The 15,705-nt window shown below is 43.4% G+C and overlaps 1 protein-coding gene across 2 annotated transcripts in view; it reads left to right on the top strand.

Moving 5' to 3' along the window:
- The window catches only part of FAT3 (FAT atypical cadherin 3), a 622,988-nt gene that overhangs the window by 402,534 nt on the left and 204,749 nt on the right, over window positions 1-15,705 (top strand). The window lies entirely within an intron of this gene.

A 15,705-nucleotide genomic window follows, 5' to 3' on the forward strand; every position in this document is an offset into this window, starting at 1 on the left:
TGTGGTGAGTGGGGCCCCTCTCTAGCTGTGGTGATTAGGGCCCCTCTCTGGCTGTGGTGATTAGGGCCCCTCTCTGGCTGTGGTGAGTGGGGACCCTCTCTGGCTGTGGTGACTGTGGGCCCCTCTCTGGCTGTGGTGACTGTGGGCCCGTCTCTAGCTGTGGTGAGCGGGGCCCCTCTCTGGCTGTGGTGATTGGGGCCCCTCTCTGGCTGTGGTGACTGTGGGCCCGTCTCTGGCTGTGGTGAGTGGGGCCCCTCTCTAGCTGTGGTGATTAGGGCCCCTCTCTGGCTGTGGTGAGCGGGGCCCCTCTCTGGCTGTGGTGAGTGGGGCCCCTCTCTGGCTGTGGTGACTGTGGGCTCCTCTCTGGCTGTGGTGATTAGGGCCCCTCTCTGGCTGTGGTGATTAGGGCCCCTCTCTGGCTGTGGTGAGTGGGGCCCCTCTCTAGCTGTGGTGACTGTGGGCTCCTTTCTGGCTGTGGTGAGTGGGGCCCCTCTCTAGCTGTGGTGACTGTGGGCCCCTCTCTGGCTGTGGTGAGTGGGGCCCCTCTCTGGCTGTCATGATTGGGGCCCCTCTCTGGCTGTGGTGATTAGGGCCCCTCTCTGGCTGTGGTGAGTGGGGCCCCTCTCTGGCTGTGGTGAGTGGGGCTCCTCTCTGGCTGTGGTGACTGTGGGCCCCTCTCTAGCTGTGGTGAGTGGGGCCCCTCTCTGGCTGTGGTGACTGTGGGCTCCTCTCTAGCTGTGGTGACTGTGGGCCCCTCGCTGGCTGTGGTGATTGGGGCCCCTCTCTGGATATGGTGAGTGGGGACCCTCTCTGGCTGTGGTGAGCGGGGCCCCTCTCTGGCTGTGGTGATTAGGGCCCCTCTCTGGCTGTGGTGATTAGGGCCCCTCTCTGGCTGTGGTGAGTGGGGACCCTCTCTGGCTGTGGTGAGCGGGGCCCCTCTCTGGCTGTGGTGACTGTGGGCTCCTCTCTAGCTGTGGTGACTGTGGGCCCCTCTCTAGCTGTGGTGACTGTGGGCCCCTCTCTGGCTGTGGTGACTGTGGGCCCCTCTCTGGCTGTGGTGAGCGGGGCCCCTCTCTGGCTGTGGTGATTGTGGCCCCTCTCTAGCTGTGGTGAGTGGGGCCCCTCTCTGGCTGTGGTGACTGTGGGCCCCTCTCTGGCTGTGGTGATTAGGGCCCCTCTCTGGCTGTGGTGAGTGGGGCCCCTCTCTAGCTGTGGTGATTAGGGCCCCTCTCTGGCTGTGGTGATTAGGGCCCCTCTCTGGCTGTGGTGAGTGGGGACCCTCTCTGGCTGTGGTGAGCGGGGCCCCTCTCTGGCTGTGGTGACTGTGGGCTCCTCTCTAGCTGTGGTGACTGTGGGCCCCTCTCTGCCTGTGGTGATTAGGGCCCCTCTTGAACTGTGGTGAGTGGGGCTCCTCTCTGCCTGTGGTGATTAGGGCCCCTCTCTGGCTGTGGTGAGTGGTGGCCCCTCTCTGGTTGCAGTGCGTGGGTTTTTCATTGTAGTGGTGTCTCTTTTGGCAGCACGTGGACTCTGGGGTGAGCAGGCTTCAGGGGTTATGGCTCACAGGCTCAATAGCTGTGAGGCTTGGGCTTAGCTGCTCTGCGGCAGGTGGGATCTTCCCCGACCAGGGGTCGAACCTGTATCCTCTGCATTGCCAGATGGATTCTTAACTACTGAGCCACCAGGGAATCCCGGCAATGAAATGCTTTTGAGCAGAAGACTGACATGATACAACTTGTACACAAAGAATTTATCTGGCAAAGGGGGACTTTGGAGTGAGAAAGAGACTGAGGGCATGCTGGCCAGACCAGAGAAGGTAGGTCCAGATATAGGGGACTGCTACCCAATCCCAGGCTGGGCCATCAGTCATGTGGAAAAGCTATGGCGCTAAAGACACATGGGCATGTGGGCGAAACTTGGCGATTAACTGGAAGACTTAAGGGAGGACTCGGGTAGTTATTTCCCACAGTTGTCAGAAGCTGGCATCAGTAACAGACCTGGGTAGACGTCATTGGTGTTGGCTTCATTTGTGTTTCTTCCCTGTAGCTGAAGTGATGTGGTCATCATGACAGCTGCTACCTGCTTAATTAGCTCCTTCAGAGGGGCTTCCCAGGTGGCACTAGTGATAAAGAACCTGCCTGCAATGGAAGAGACATAAGAGATGTGGGTTCAATCCCTGGGTTGGGAAGATCCCCTGGAGGAGGGCATGGCAACCCACTGCAGTATTCTGGCCTGGAGATAGAGGAGCCTAGCGGGCTACAGTCCATAGGGTTGCAGAGTCGGACATGACGGAAGCGACTTAGCATGCACGCACACATCAACATCAGGGGATTTCCTGGCAGCAAGGAATGTGACAGTCTTGAGTTCAATCCCTGAATCTCAGGAAGATTCTCTGGAGAAGGAAGTGGCAACCACTTCAGTATTTCTTGTCTGGAAAATGCTATGGATAGAGGAGCCTGGTGGGCTGCCTTTCCATGGGTCGAGAAGAGTTGGACACGACTGAACAACTGAGAATGCATACATCACCATAAGACTATGATTTCAAGATTTGTGTATCTTGTGTTATCTTGTGCAGAAAAAGAAGCCCTTCATAAGCATTTTCTGAAAGAAAATGAAAGATGATTTTCCTTCTTTTTATTGTAAAGATATGTGTATTCTAGTTTTACTTCTTTTCATAAAATTCTTCATTCTGCATGTTGCAACCACTCTGGAAACTGCACTGTTTCTAGCAGAGGTGAGTTTGACTTGGGTGTCCATGTATTTTCATTTCCTTCTTTACTGTGTGTGTCCCTGAGGTGTGGGTGCTCTTCTCGCCAGGGCTACTTTGTCGGAAGAACCCATCATCCTAGTGGAGTTACAGCTGTGTGCAGATGGAATCTAAAGAGAGATTCATTGGGGGAAGGAAGGGAGGTGTTCCTTTAATTACCGTGTTTGCATAGCTGGAAGAAGCATGTTGTTATAGGCTGGAAAGAGCTGGGTGTATAGGCTGAAACTGACCGGGATTTGAATCAAGAGTCTGCCAAATACTTGATGAATGACTTAGAACAAATTCATAATCTATATTAAAACCTCACTGGGTTGTTCTAAGTGCTGCGTAGAAAGGATATGCAGAGAGGCTAGCATAGAATGAACTACTATTAGTTTCCTTCTTCTTTAAGGCAGGAGCCCCTGTAGGCTTCATTGTTCCTAAGGCTTAGCACAGTCCTAGCAAAGTCAGCAAGTATTTTGCCCAGTGGATACTAAAGTCAAAGGGCTTTGTGAGGACCAGGGAAGGCAGCAGCTTGCATAGTCAAATACACGTTTGCCTTCCAGTGGCGGGAGCTTGTGCAGCCCTTCGGCTAGCAGGCACCCATGGAACTGTGGGTGTGTGATTGCCCCCCGCCCCCAGGGTGAGCCATTCTTCTCATCTCAGGTCTGTCGGAGGTTCACGATGACTCACCCTCCTACAGATCTGGTGCCTCATTAAGTTATTAGAATGTCAGAATTATCTCCAATGCCTTTGCCACCCACCTGACAAGAGGCCTCCGTTTGACACTGCTGATTTCAAAATGACTGAAAAATGTGAATGATGTATGAGATGATGTATGAACATATATGGAAGATTTTCCAAATGTTTTATGACAGGCTTTGCTCCCTTTTACTCCTATGCTTTAGCTATTACAGAGTTCTTAGCTTAAGATTGACTTCAGTTCACTTCTATAATAATTCTGGATGCACACATATACACACATACATGTGAATACTTGCAACACGTAAAACATAACAACAGTGCCTGGGATATGCAGGTTCTGTGCTCAATGTCCTGGGGATGTAAGGTGCTAAGACTTGGCCCACTGGGACCCCAGCCCCACCTCTTGTAGCATGGAGAAGCCCTTCATCAAGAGACACCATCATCAGTCATGAGGTTTGTCAGAAGATTTTTACCCACAGTGTTACAAAATGGGTAAACTGGGTGTGGCCAAACTGCTTTCAGCTAGATGGTCATGATGGATTGCCAAGATGGAGACAAATTTTCACAGCTCCTCCTAGCAAGAGGGAAGACTTGGCTTGGGGGCTTGTTCTGACCAATAACCATCTAGCTGAAGTGACACTGTGCAGTTTCCCAGCCTGCCTTCGAGAGATCTGGTTGCTTTTCTCACTGTGCTTGTAATCCTAGGGCTTTGCCTGTTTTCTGATAGGATCACTTCTCAGAGGAAGATGACCCCTCCATCTGAACTTTGGTTCAAATGTCAAGACTCATGATTTCGCATTGACCAGGAGGGAATGAAAAATCCATTGTTAGAATAAAGTGCTTTCTGGGGTGAGAAGGGTGAATGCCTAAGCTGTTCCCAAAGTGGCCTGAGACAGTTAGGGAAAGGAGCTGAGCTTGGGGCTGCATATTTGGTGGTTGGGGTGGGGCTGGGTGAGGATTCCTGCCGTTGAGGAGGGGTTGCCATGGCTTGAACTTCGTTCCAACACCAAAGGCACACTTAAGCTTTCTCACCAGCTTACCCAGATGTAAAATGTAAGAGCAAGTAATATGGTAGAGTCTGAGAGCCATCAGCATGTTTCAGTTTGAAACATGGGATCAGACTCTTTGTTAACTTGTTGCAAGTATCTTCAGAGCACTGAGCATTTGAAATTATCTTTTAAAAAAATTTACTTATTTATCATTTTATTTCTCTACCTTCTCTGCCCTCTGCAGATCATAAACTCAGTAATGACTGGGACCAAGTCTGTATTGTTCTCCCCTGAATCTCAGCCTTTAGATTAGTGTTTAATACATAGTAGGTGCTCAGTACATACATGGATAAACTTCTACTACTGAACATTAGCTTCTCTGTATTTAGTCATGATGTTTAGTGCCCCATCATAGAGCAGTCACACTGCAGGTGATTCTAATGATCTGAAGTTTGAGTGACCTGCTCTGCATCTCTTGTAAACCAATACTCCCAAAGGGATGGCTAAGGAATGTTAGCCTCCGGTTCTTCTCTAAGCTCCGAGTTAAACCCTCGTAGCAAGTCAGATCATCAGGATACCATCTACCTGGATTGGGTTATTCTTGCTTCTCATGGAGATATTTTTACGTCACTGTGTTCTAGATTTTTATTCTTATGTTCTTCTGCTACCCAGCCATATCCAGCATCTCTGAATATTTTTTTTAAAGTGCTGCTTAGAACACTGTTCTGTGTTTTTCATTATTTCCTAGGAAGGATCCACACAGGAGGCTCTCAGAGTTTGTATCGGGGGCTAAGGGACATTTCCTTCTCTCTGAGATGAAAAGTTTAGCCCGTTGTTAGAGAAGGAACTCTTGTGCTAAACAGTAATAGCTTCCCTTATTCTAGGTTTTTCTCATGTTATTATCCCCTAGCCCTTTGCTTTTTACCTTTTTCATGAATATGTATATATAATTTATTCTTTTATTTTCCATTTTAAAAATTTTATTATAGTTGATTTATAATATTGTGTTAGTGATTTTAAATATGTATATACATATATATGTGTATATATATGCGTGTGCATGCTCAAATGCTTTAGTCATGTTCTCCAGGCATTCTCCAGACAACAATTTTGGAGTGGATTGCCATGCCCTCCTCCAGGGGATCTTCCCAACCCAGGGACTGAACCTGCATCTCTTATGTCTCCTGTTTTGGCAAGCAAGTTCCTCACCACTAGCACCACCTCTTTTTCGGATTCTTTTCCATTATAGGGCTTCCCGGGAGAACGTCATGGACAGAGGACCCTGGTAGGCTACAGTCCATAGGGTCGCAAAGAGTCAGACACGACTAAAGTGACTGAGCACACACACCTAGGGTATTACCAAATATTGAGTACTGTGCTGTACAGTAGGTCTTTGTTGTTTATCTGTTTTATATATGGTAGTGTGTATCTGTTAATCCCTAACTCCTAAATACTCCCTCTCCTCCTTCCTCTTCTGGTGACTAGAAGTTTGTTTTCTGTGTCCCTGAATCTGTTTCTGTTTTGTAAATGAGTTCATTTGTATCATTTTTTTGGATTCTGCATATAAATGATATCATATATTTGCCTTTCTCCCTATGACTTACTTCTCCTGGTATAATAATCTCTAGGCCCATCCGTGTTGCTGCAGATGGCATTGTTTCGTTGTATATACACACCCCATCTTCTTTATCTATTCATCTGTCAGTGCACCCTGCAGTTACTTCCACATCTTTGCTGTTTTAAAGATGCTACTATGAACACTGGAGTGCATGTATCTTCTGGAATTAGAGTTTTCATCTTTTTCTGGATATATACCCAGGAGTGGGATTACTGGCTTATATGTTACATATAAACATAATTTTAACAATTACATCTATACACATGCTTTTCCTATTAAGTCTTCTCAAAACTTCTCTGGAAGTAGGTATAGTATTGGTAATTAATAAGTGGATGCTTACTCCCAAGACACACAGAACGGTCCAAGGAGGACTTGACTTTCCCTTGTCCTTCCTCTGTTTGAGAGAAACCTGGTCCTTGGGAGAAGCTGAGTCATGCCTTCAGGTTATTCCGTGGGAGGCAGATTATTCTTCACCCTGTGTTTGCCATAGCACGTTTGAAATGGTTGATAAATGTTGTTGCATGAGTCTCTCTTGAGGTTTCTTCTGTGCCACTGGGGCTTAATTAATGTTCTTATTTATGACCAAAACCTGTAGATACAGGGATCTAGAATTTGAAATCCATGCACCTTACAGAGAGATCCTAAGTAGATCAGAAGTAGACTTAAGTAGATCAGAAGTAGACTTAAGTAGATCTTAAGTAGACTCAGAAGTTGATTGCTGTCTGTATCCTCCCACTGCATGTCATAACATCTAATTCTTAGACCCTAAAACCTGTTGTGAATAATTACTAATTGATCTTCAGGAGCACTTTAATATCTTTGAAACTCTAGGGTTGATTATCTTCTTTTACCCAGAGCTTGATATACTGCAAATGAATCAAGAAGTCACTGATAAGATAGCTGTTTTAACTTATAATTTAAAATGCTTTAAAAATGTAATCTTGTTAACCTTTCTTTAGGAAATAGATAGGTGCACCTAAGGTGAGCTATGGAGTTGACTCTATAAAATGAATCTATTTTCCTGCCATTTTTTTACCCTGCAGATGGAGAAATGTTTTCATTAAAACTGTCTTGAAATACTGAACTGTGAAATATTTGGTGAAGGAAGACCGTTAATTAGGCAGTATTGCACATTGGTTAAGGGAGTGGCTGACATGTTTTCTAACACTTTTAGAAGTGTGCAACATATCTCAACTCTATTCTGCACCCATATTTCTAGATTGCACACTCCAGCTTCTGGAACTTAACTCTTCTTTGCCTTGTTAATAGCAATTTGAACTGCGATCTAAGTTTGTTTAATTTTTCCGCACTAAAAATAATTTACTATAGGATTGAAACATACACATTATCGTATATAAAATAGATTACCGGTGCAAGCTTGATGTATGAAGCAGGGCATCCAGAGTGTCCTGTGCCAACCAGGAAGGGCAGGGTGGGAGGGAGGTGGGGGTGGGGGGTTGAAGATGGAGCACACACGTGTATACCTCTAGCTGATTCATGTTGCTTTGTGGCAAAAACCATCACAATGTTGTAAAGTAATTATCCTCCAATTAAATAAGTAAATTTTAAACAAACAAAAGCTTACTAAGCTACACAACTGCTTCAAATTCAAAATCTGCTGAATAAGCCCTTTTAATGCAACTAATATTTGAACTCAGAGGTCGTTATGCCCTTCAGATTTTGTGTGACAGGCCAGGGGTCTAAATGTGGTTTTTGGTAACAAGGCACACTGCATGTGTTGCAATAGGGTTAATTGGCTGATGCGGGAAACATGTTATCATGAATTAACTAGGATGTTAAAGGTCCTTTTTAGCTATTAGTAGTAGAAAAATATGAAGCAAGAAGCTGTGTGCCTTTGGGGGTGACGTAAATGTCCTAAAAATTAGATTTTGGTAATGATTGCACAACTCTCTAAATATACTAAAACCCATTTAATTGCATACTTTAAACAGGGGAGCTTTATGATATGTGAAGTATTAACAATCTCAATAAAACTGGTTTTTTTAAAGCTTCATCCTAGTGCAAGAATGAAATAATGGTTTAATTTGCATGTGCTTATAAAGGCATCTGTGATCCTAACAAACAGTGAGTTGAAACAAGTTAGCAACTGCAACATGAAGGGTGAAAACAACAACTGTCTAAGAAATTGCCTGAAAGTTGTATCTTGTCTGTGGCTATGACTGCATCTCATGAGATACAAATGCTGCATCCCTGATGCTCCTGCCAACCAGCAGGTATTTACTAAGTCCCACTGTGATGGGACTGCTTACAGAGAGTCAAAGGTATAAAATATAAAACACATTTGCATCAGTTACTTATTGCCATGTAACAAAACAGTTGTCATTTTGTTTAGCTCACATTTTCGTGGGTTGCTAGGTGGTTCTTATCTTGGCTGGTGTGGCTGATCCAGAGTCGGACTTTTTCAAGAGATTGCATTCAGCAGATGAGAAGGCTGGTTGATCTGGGACAGATTCACTCACTCGTGTAGCAGGTGGCAGGCTAGCATCCAGGGATCTCACTTCTCCATGCAGTCTCTCATCCTTTTACTTCAGACTTTGGATTGGAGCTTGCACAGTGTTACTCTGACTGTGTTTTACTCGTCAAAGTAAGTCACCAAATTTCTTAGTCAGTTTCAGTTGCTATAAAAAAAAATGCCACAAGATGGGATTCAAAGGACCCAGGATGGTATTAAAATTATGCTAAAATTAGTACACATTGGCTAATTGAAAATCAACTTCATTTTACTTTATGTTCTGATTCTGGTTATTTACCAATTAGAACTTCTCTCGCAGCAACAGGAAAAGTTCAAGAGTAGACCAAAGCATTCACAAGAATGCAACAAAAAACACATCAAGACAGGAGTAGGCAAAGCTATGGTTTTTCCAGTCGTCATGTATGGATGTAAGAGTTGGACTATAAAGAAAGCTGAGCACTGAAGAATTGATGCTTTTGAACTGTGGTGTTGGTAAAGACTCTTGAGAGTCCCTCGGACTGTAAGGAGATCCAACCAGTCCATACTGAAGGAAATCAGTCCTGAATATTCATTGAAAGGACTGATGCTGAAGATGAAGCTCCAATACTTTGGCCACTTGATGCCAACTCATTGGAAAAGACCCTCATGCCGGGAAAGATTGAAGCAGGAGGAAAAGGGGATGACAAAGGTTGAAATGGTTGGATGGCATCACAGACTCGATGGACCTGAGTTTGACTAAGCTCCGTAAGTTGGTGATGGACAGGGAGGCCTGGCATGCTGCAGTCCATGGGGTTGCAAAGAGTTGGACATGACTGAGCAACTGAACTGACTGAACTGATCCTACTGACTGATACAAGAAAAGAAATTGATGAAATCTACCATTTTTAAGCTACTCGTCAAAAGGAAAATCAGCAGTAGGTAGTCTAAAATTGCCGAAGGTGTCACAACCTTGTTAAAACAGTCCCATCATCATCTCACTGTCAACTGTCCCAAAGAGAGGGCCTCCAACTTATAGGTGGAGAGCAGCCTGTGGGCTCTAGCCAGGAAAACCACTCAACTCCACAGATGCGACCTTACCTAAAAGAACCGAAAACCTCTGTCCATAGTCATTAGAAGTTTCACAATCCAACTTGGAATTTCTTCTTCAGGTTCAAGCTTGTGTCTCAAGTAGAAAAATCCATTCCCCAGCTACCTGGGAGAGTGTTCAGTTTGATTTCCTATCCCTAGGCCTTCCTTCTCTATAAACACAGCCCTCCATGTGATGGCATCAAATTAAATGCCTGCTTCCAAGATACCTGATAAAAGGAGAAGGAAAAAAAAAGGGTCTTCTTACTTTAGACTTCTTAGTAGCTGATTCTGTAGGTATAGAAGCCTAGTGTCTTAAATGGCATCTTAAATGGCCATTTTCTTTCTATAATCTCTTGCCTCAGATATGCTTGAGACTTTCCTAATAAACTTACTAGGCAGATTTCTTAATAGCATGTTAGTTTAGGATTATAAAAAGCTCTTATCTTTTTCTTCAAAACATGACCCCTTTTCTTTGCTTTAATTCTCAGGTTTTATATAGAGACTCCTATTCAACATTTCTATCTATTGATTCAAGAGTGAAATAGTGGCAAAACTGTATCAGGCTGCCACACTTGAGAGATACTCTATCTCTCCATTATCTCTCTCAAGTAGACAGTTTATTTTTTTAATTTTAAGAATTTTTTTGAAATTTAGGGCTTCGCTGATGGCTCAAATGGTAAAGGATCTGCCTGCAATGCAGGACACCTGTGTTCAATCCCTGGGTCGGGAAGATCCCCTGGAGAAGAGAATGGCTACCCACTTCATTAATTAATTACAAAAAACTCATGCTATCTAAAGCTTTAAGCCACTTCATCAAATTTATTAAAATACCAGCAATAAGGGTTACAGAACTTCACACTGAATAGAATTACTTTAACAGCTTTGGCAGTTTCTACAAAGTCCAAGTTTTTCTGTTCTATATACTGCTCTGTAAAAATACTTAATTTCTCTAAAACAAGGTAGTTGATATGTTTAATCTTTAGAAAAAATACATTTTATTGCCAACAACTGTAATTTCAGGATAGCACTCATTTCCTATATATTCATCATAAATATGAATTTGATGAGGAAATATCCAGAGTGACCAGGTCAGTAGGATATGATGAGTTTGGTTACTTGTTGTTAGAACACAAATCTTAAGCTGAAACACCCTTTGTGTCATTGGTCAAAGGATGATTAAATGATAAAATCTGAAATATTTTTAATGGCAAAGGGTGGAGGATATTCATATGCTCAAAACAACCCTTTCATACACATGATATAGTAAAATTTAACGAGTTGTCAACAGCACCAAATGAAGGCTGATAAATCATTCTGGTAGAAAGTATGAAAAACAACTAACAAAATCTAGGATGTCTAAAGTCATTCCATCTCAAATGGTAAGCTCTTTTGTTATTATCTATCAGCTAAGCTATAAGATAAATGGGATATGTCACCATGGTAGCAGTGGGCAGACAGATTCAATGTGAAAAGTGAGAAGGAAAGCAGTAGAAAGGAAATGGGATGAGACAACTCAAAAGATCAGGGAACTATCAAATTTATACCATTTAATCTATTCAGTGGAAATCTAAATCACTCTGATTCTTAACTCTCAGTAAAATGAACATTCACTAAAATGCAGCTCTTAAAATGGAAAAACAGTCATGTAATGCTTCCTTAAGGCCGTCAAAAGCTAGTAAAACCACCCAATGTGATAGAATTCCATTAACTTTGTAAACAGTTACAAGAAATAAGATGTTTTGGTAAATTTAGCACATTGATTTTTGGCAAATTTGCTTTGGCAAACTGGTCATTCTGTATATTGTTTATTTCAGTGTATTGATTTTTAGCAATTTGGCTTTCTTCTGATATCTCATGCCCTCGGAGAACAAACTAGATAATCAAAGACTCATTTTGTAAAATAAATACTGAGTGCCACAAGTCACTGGCTAGGAAAGTAGGTGTATAGAGGTGGCTGACACAGATGTTGCCCCCGCTGGGAGTTACAGTCTGTAACAGGGAAGACAAATACTAACCAAAAGTGACTCAAATAATTGTTTAGCTTGAGTTTTTAATGAGTGCTTAAAAAAACAAACAAACAAACAAAAAAGGCATGGTATGAAATGAGAGAGTTTGAGAGGAAGACCTGCTATGGGAGCATTTTATTTTTAATTGACCAGTAATAGAAAATGCAAAAAAAAAAAAGAAAAGAAAAGAAAATGCAGGACTCCTGGCCTTGCAGTGGTTAGGACACCGTGCTCCCAGTTCAGGGAGCCTGGGTTGGGTCCCCGGTCGAAGGACTAAGGTCGCTCGGGCCGTTTGGCACAACCGAAACAAACAGAAATGGAAAATGCAGTCTGCCTGTCAGAAGAGCCCGGGGCGCTGGTGCACCCCGCCACCTCGGCGCTGCCCAGCGCTGCCGGCTTCCGGGGCTCCCGCCTTCACTCGGTGCCGCCCTGCATGTTTCCTCGCGGACCCTAAGGTGACCGCCGGGATATCCTGAACTCCACGTGTTTCTGGCTTTTGCCTCACTCGCCCGAGGGCTCCTCGACTCTCTTTGCCTACTGCTTGCTCTTCCGTCACTGCCCCCCTTTGCCCTCACCGAGGCCGGTCTCCCCAGTCCCCTTTTCTTTTCTTCATTTGTATGCTTGCAGTTCTGCCACCTTCTGCTCTCCTCCAAGTTCTTAGTCTTTGAGAGAACATGCTAGCCGGTCACAGCATTCCCAGACTTCTACACAAGAGAATTGAACAGTTAAAACTCATCAGAAGTGGCCTTTCGGTCTCTGACACTTATAAAGGATGCATTTTTATACTGCTGTGGTACTGTAGAACTTTTTATTCTTGGGAAGACTTTTTTTTAACAACTCTAATGATTGGCAGAGTCTAGATCTGAGAACACTAAGGGTGTGTAACTAATTCTAGAAGACAGTTTACTCATATTACTTTAAAAAAATTGTTTTGACAATGCCATTTGGCATGCACGATCTGAGTTCCCTGACCACAGATAGAACCTGGGTCCCCTGCAGTGGAAACGCAGTCTTAACCACTGGACCACCAGGGAAGTCCCAAGCTATCCATAGTATTAAGAGAGATCTTAAATATTTAGAATTTCATAACAAAGGTAAATGAAAGACCATAGATGAAGCTGTATTTGCAGTATAACTAAGATATACCTATCTATATATAATACAGAAATAACTGTGAAAAAATCTCATAATAAAAATCATTAAGAAAGGATAAGTGTTTTATTGAATATAGAAATGCATATGAGGAAGCTAACTGATGGTTTACTTTTCAGTTCTCAAACCTAGAGATACTTCCAAAGCACAGCATGCATCACAGGTTCTCAACTAGGGACAGTTTTGCACCTGGGGGACATTGAGTAATGTCTGGGGACATTTTTTTTTGTTGTTGTTTTGGTTGTCATAATGGAGGGGGCTGGAATCTAGTAGGTTGAGTCCAGGAATGCTGCTAAATATCCCCAAATGTGCTGCAGAGCCCCCCACAACACAGAACTTTATGAATACTACCCATGTTCACAAACACTGGCATAGATTAGCAGCACCCATGTTTCAGCTCCATCTCATAGTTGGTCCCAGCTCTGTTCCCACTGAAAGGCACAGAGATGCAGGCTTTACAAAAGAAGCATTTAAACCGAGGTCCAGCAACACTCAGGATATCCAGATTCACTCTTACTTCTCCATAACATTTGCATAGCAAAAGGCTCTCACATCTCAAATTTATGGAATGAAAGTGGCTTCCTCTCTGGTGACTTGAGGATTCCTTGAGACCTCAGATTAATTTCTTTTGGTGGGGGGAAACATTTAGGTCAGTAAGAAGACCCTCAAGTATAGATGGTTGCTCCTTTGTCTGTATCCTCTCTTTAAAGCTCTAACAGAATAGCTTTGGATTTTTGGTTGTAATTTAAAGGTGATGTTTTATTTTGGTCAGCTCAGTAAATTAAATTACAGCATAATGCCAGTACCTAGGGTAATGGTATTAACACATAAAAACTGGGTAATAAATATTTATTGAATGAATGACTTTCATTGTATTATTTAGACTTTTGAATTCAAGTTATAGGTCATAAATTTCAGTTGCCTGTGGTTTCCCATCAGCTTCCTCAGAATGACCCTACCTTCCAACTTCAGTTTTATTTTTTCCATTGGTTTTATTTTTGTCAGGTGGCAATCTATGTTTCACCCAGTTAATTCATTCATCAATTTACTAATTATTTTTTATACTAAGTGCTTCTAACATGACCATGAAGGTGTAAGAAGCCCGCCTTTCAGTAATGAGGAAGCAAGACTTGAGGAAAGGCAATATGGCATTATATAATTCAATTATAAAACAGAGAATGACTGAGTGCTATAGAAATCTATTCATAGAAAGATTGAAATAGAATTGAACTGTAGAGGAACTTGTGGAAGTGAATTGGCTCAACCTACGTTCCTGAAAATAGGAAGAGATTCAGACAGGTATTCTTTTTGTCTGTCGGTCACATACTAAATAAGCATAGTACTAAAAAAGCATAATTTTTGAGTGTCTGCTCTATGTCTAGAGATTATAAAGATCAGTAAGATGTTGTTTCTTCCCTCAAAGAGGTCATGATTTGGTGAGAAAAAATATACAGTAGGCAAACCTTCTGGGATAATTTGATAAATGCCATACAAGCAGTCACTGAGCCGTTTTGCTGGAAAGTTCACAAAGGACAGCTTCCTGAGGAGAAAACCACTGGATTTGATGTTAAAAACAATAAAAGTTAATCCCAGGAAGAAACTAACAGGGTGTTCCAGACATAAAGACAGCAGGTTTGTTAGAGGTAGGGAGCTGACTGAAATCTAGAAGAGACAGGAGACAGAGAGAGGAAAGGGAGAGGGGGAAGAAAAAAAAAAACACACACACAGGGCTTCCCTGATGGTCCAGTGGCTGAGACTCTGCACTTGCAATGGAGGGGTCCAGGCTTCAGCCCCTGACCAGAGCACTAGACCCCACACACCACAGCTCAAAGACCCTGCACGCCACAGTGAATGTCAGAGACCACACACGCCGCAACTAAGGCCTGGCACAGCCAAATAAGTGAGAGAAAATGAGTAAATGAATGCTTTCTAAAAAGAAGAAAGAGAGAGGAAAGGGACATGGATTGAGGAGCAAAGAGTGAGGAGCAAAGCTGGAAGTCAACGGGCTTTGGGCTTATTAGAGAGTTTGGCTACAACTGGGAGCCAGCCATTGGGAAAAACAGAGTACTTGGTAAGCATGTAATAGATAAATAAAATAGTTTTATGTTCTGGAAGGGTCAGGGTGCAGACTCAAGGAAACGTGGCACATTCTGGGGTTACTTACCCAGGGCTCATATTTGAAAGTTCAGGAAGCCAATTTGAATAAGTAGGGTGAGGCAAGACCATGATGGAATTTGGTTGTCTCGGTGGTCTTTTTTTGCCAAGTGATAGAACAAACGTGACGCTTTAGCACCATGTACCCAGTGTCCTAGATGAGAAAGAGACTTGAGGCTTGATGCCAGATATGTAACTGTTATTCAGTTATCAAACTCTAGACCAGATGTATTGGGAGAGCAACAGAAACAGAGATGGAGAGGTGGATAGAAGTCTTCTGAAAGGAAAAACCAGTGGTATGACAGAGGGAGGGGACAGTTTGCTATTAAATAACTCTCTAGCTGAGGAAAATGAGGGCTTGGTGGTTCCAGGATGAAACCAGGATGAAATAGGCAGCTGTGGTTTGAGAGAGAAAATCTTAAGTTGAGTGTGACTCATTGTGTTTTAGACGCAAGAGAGTCAAAAAAGCTAAACTTCCCGCTTGGACCTCAGGTATCAGTGAGGGAAACAAGAAATTGAAGCTGGAGAAACAGATTTGGGAATCATCAAAACATAGATGATTGTTCAAGAGCAAGTAGATGCTTCTTCATGTGCTTTGGACTTCCCTGGTGGCTCAGAGGTTAAAGTATCTGCCTGCAGTGCGGGAGACCCGGGTTTGATCCCTGGGTTGGGAAGATCCCCTGGAGAAGGAAATGGCAACCCACTCCAGTATTCTTGTCTGGAGAATCCCATGGATGGAGGAGCCTGGTGGGCTATAGCCCATGGGGTCGCAAAGAGTCAGACACAACTGAATGACT

Source organism: Dama dama, chromosome 2 (assembly GCF_033118175.1).
Source record: "Dama dama isolate Ldn47 chromosome 2, ASM3311817v1, whole genome shotgun sequence".
Classification (NCBI taxonomy): Eukaryota; Metazoa; Chordata; class Mammalia; order Artiodactyla; family Cervidae; genus Dama; species Dama dama.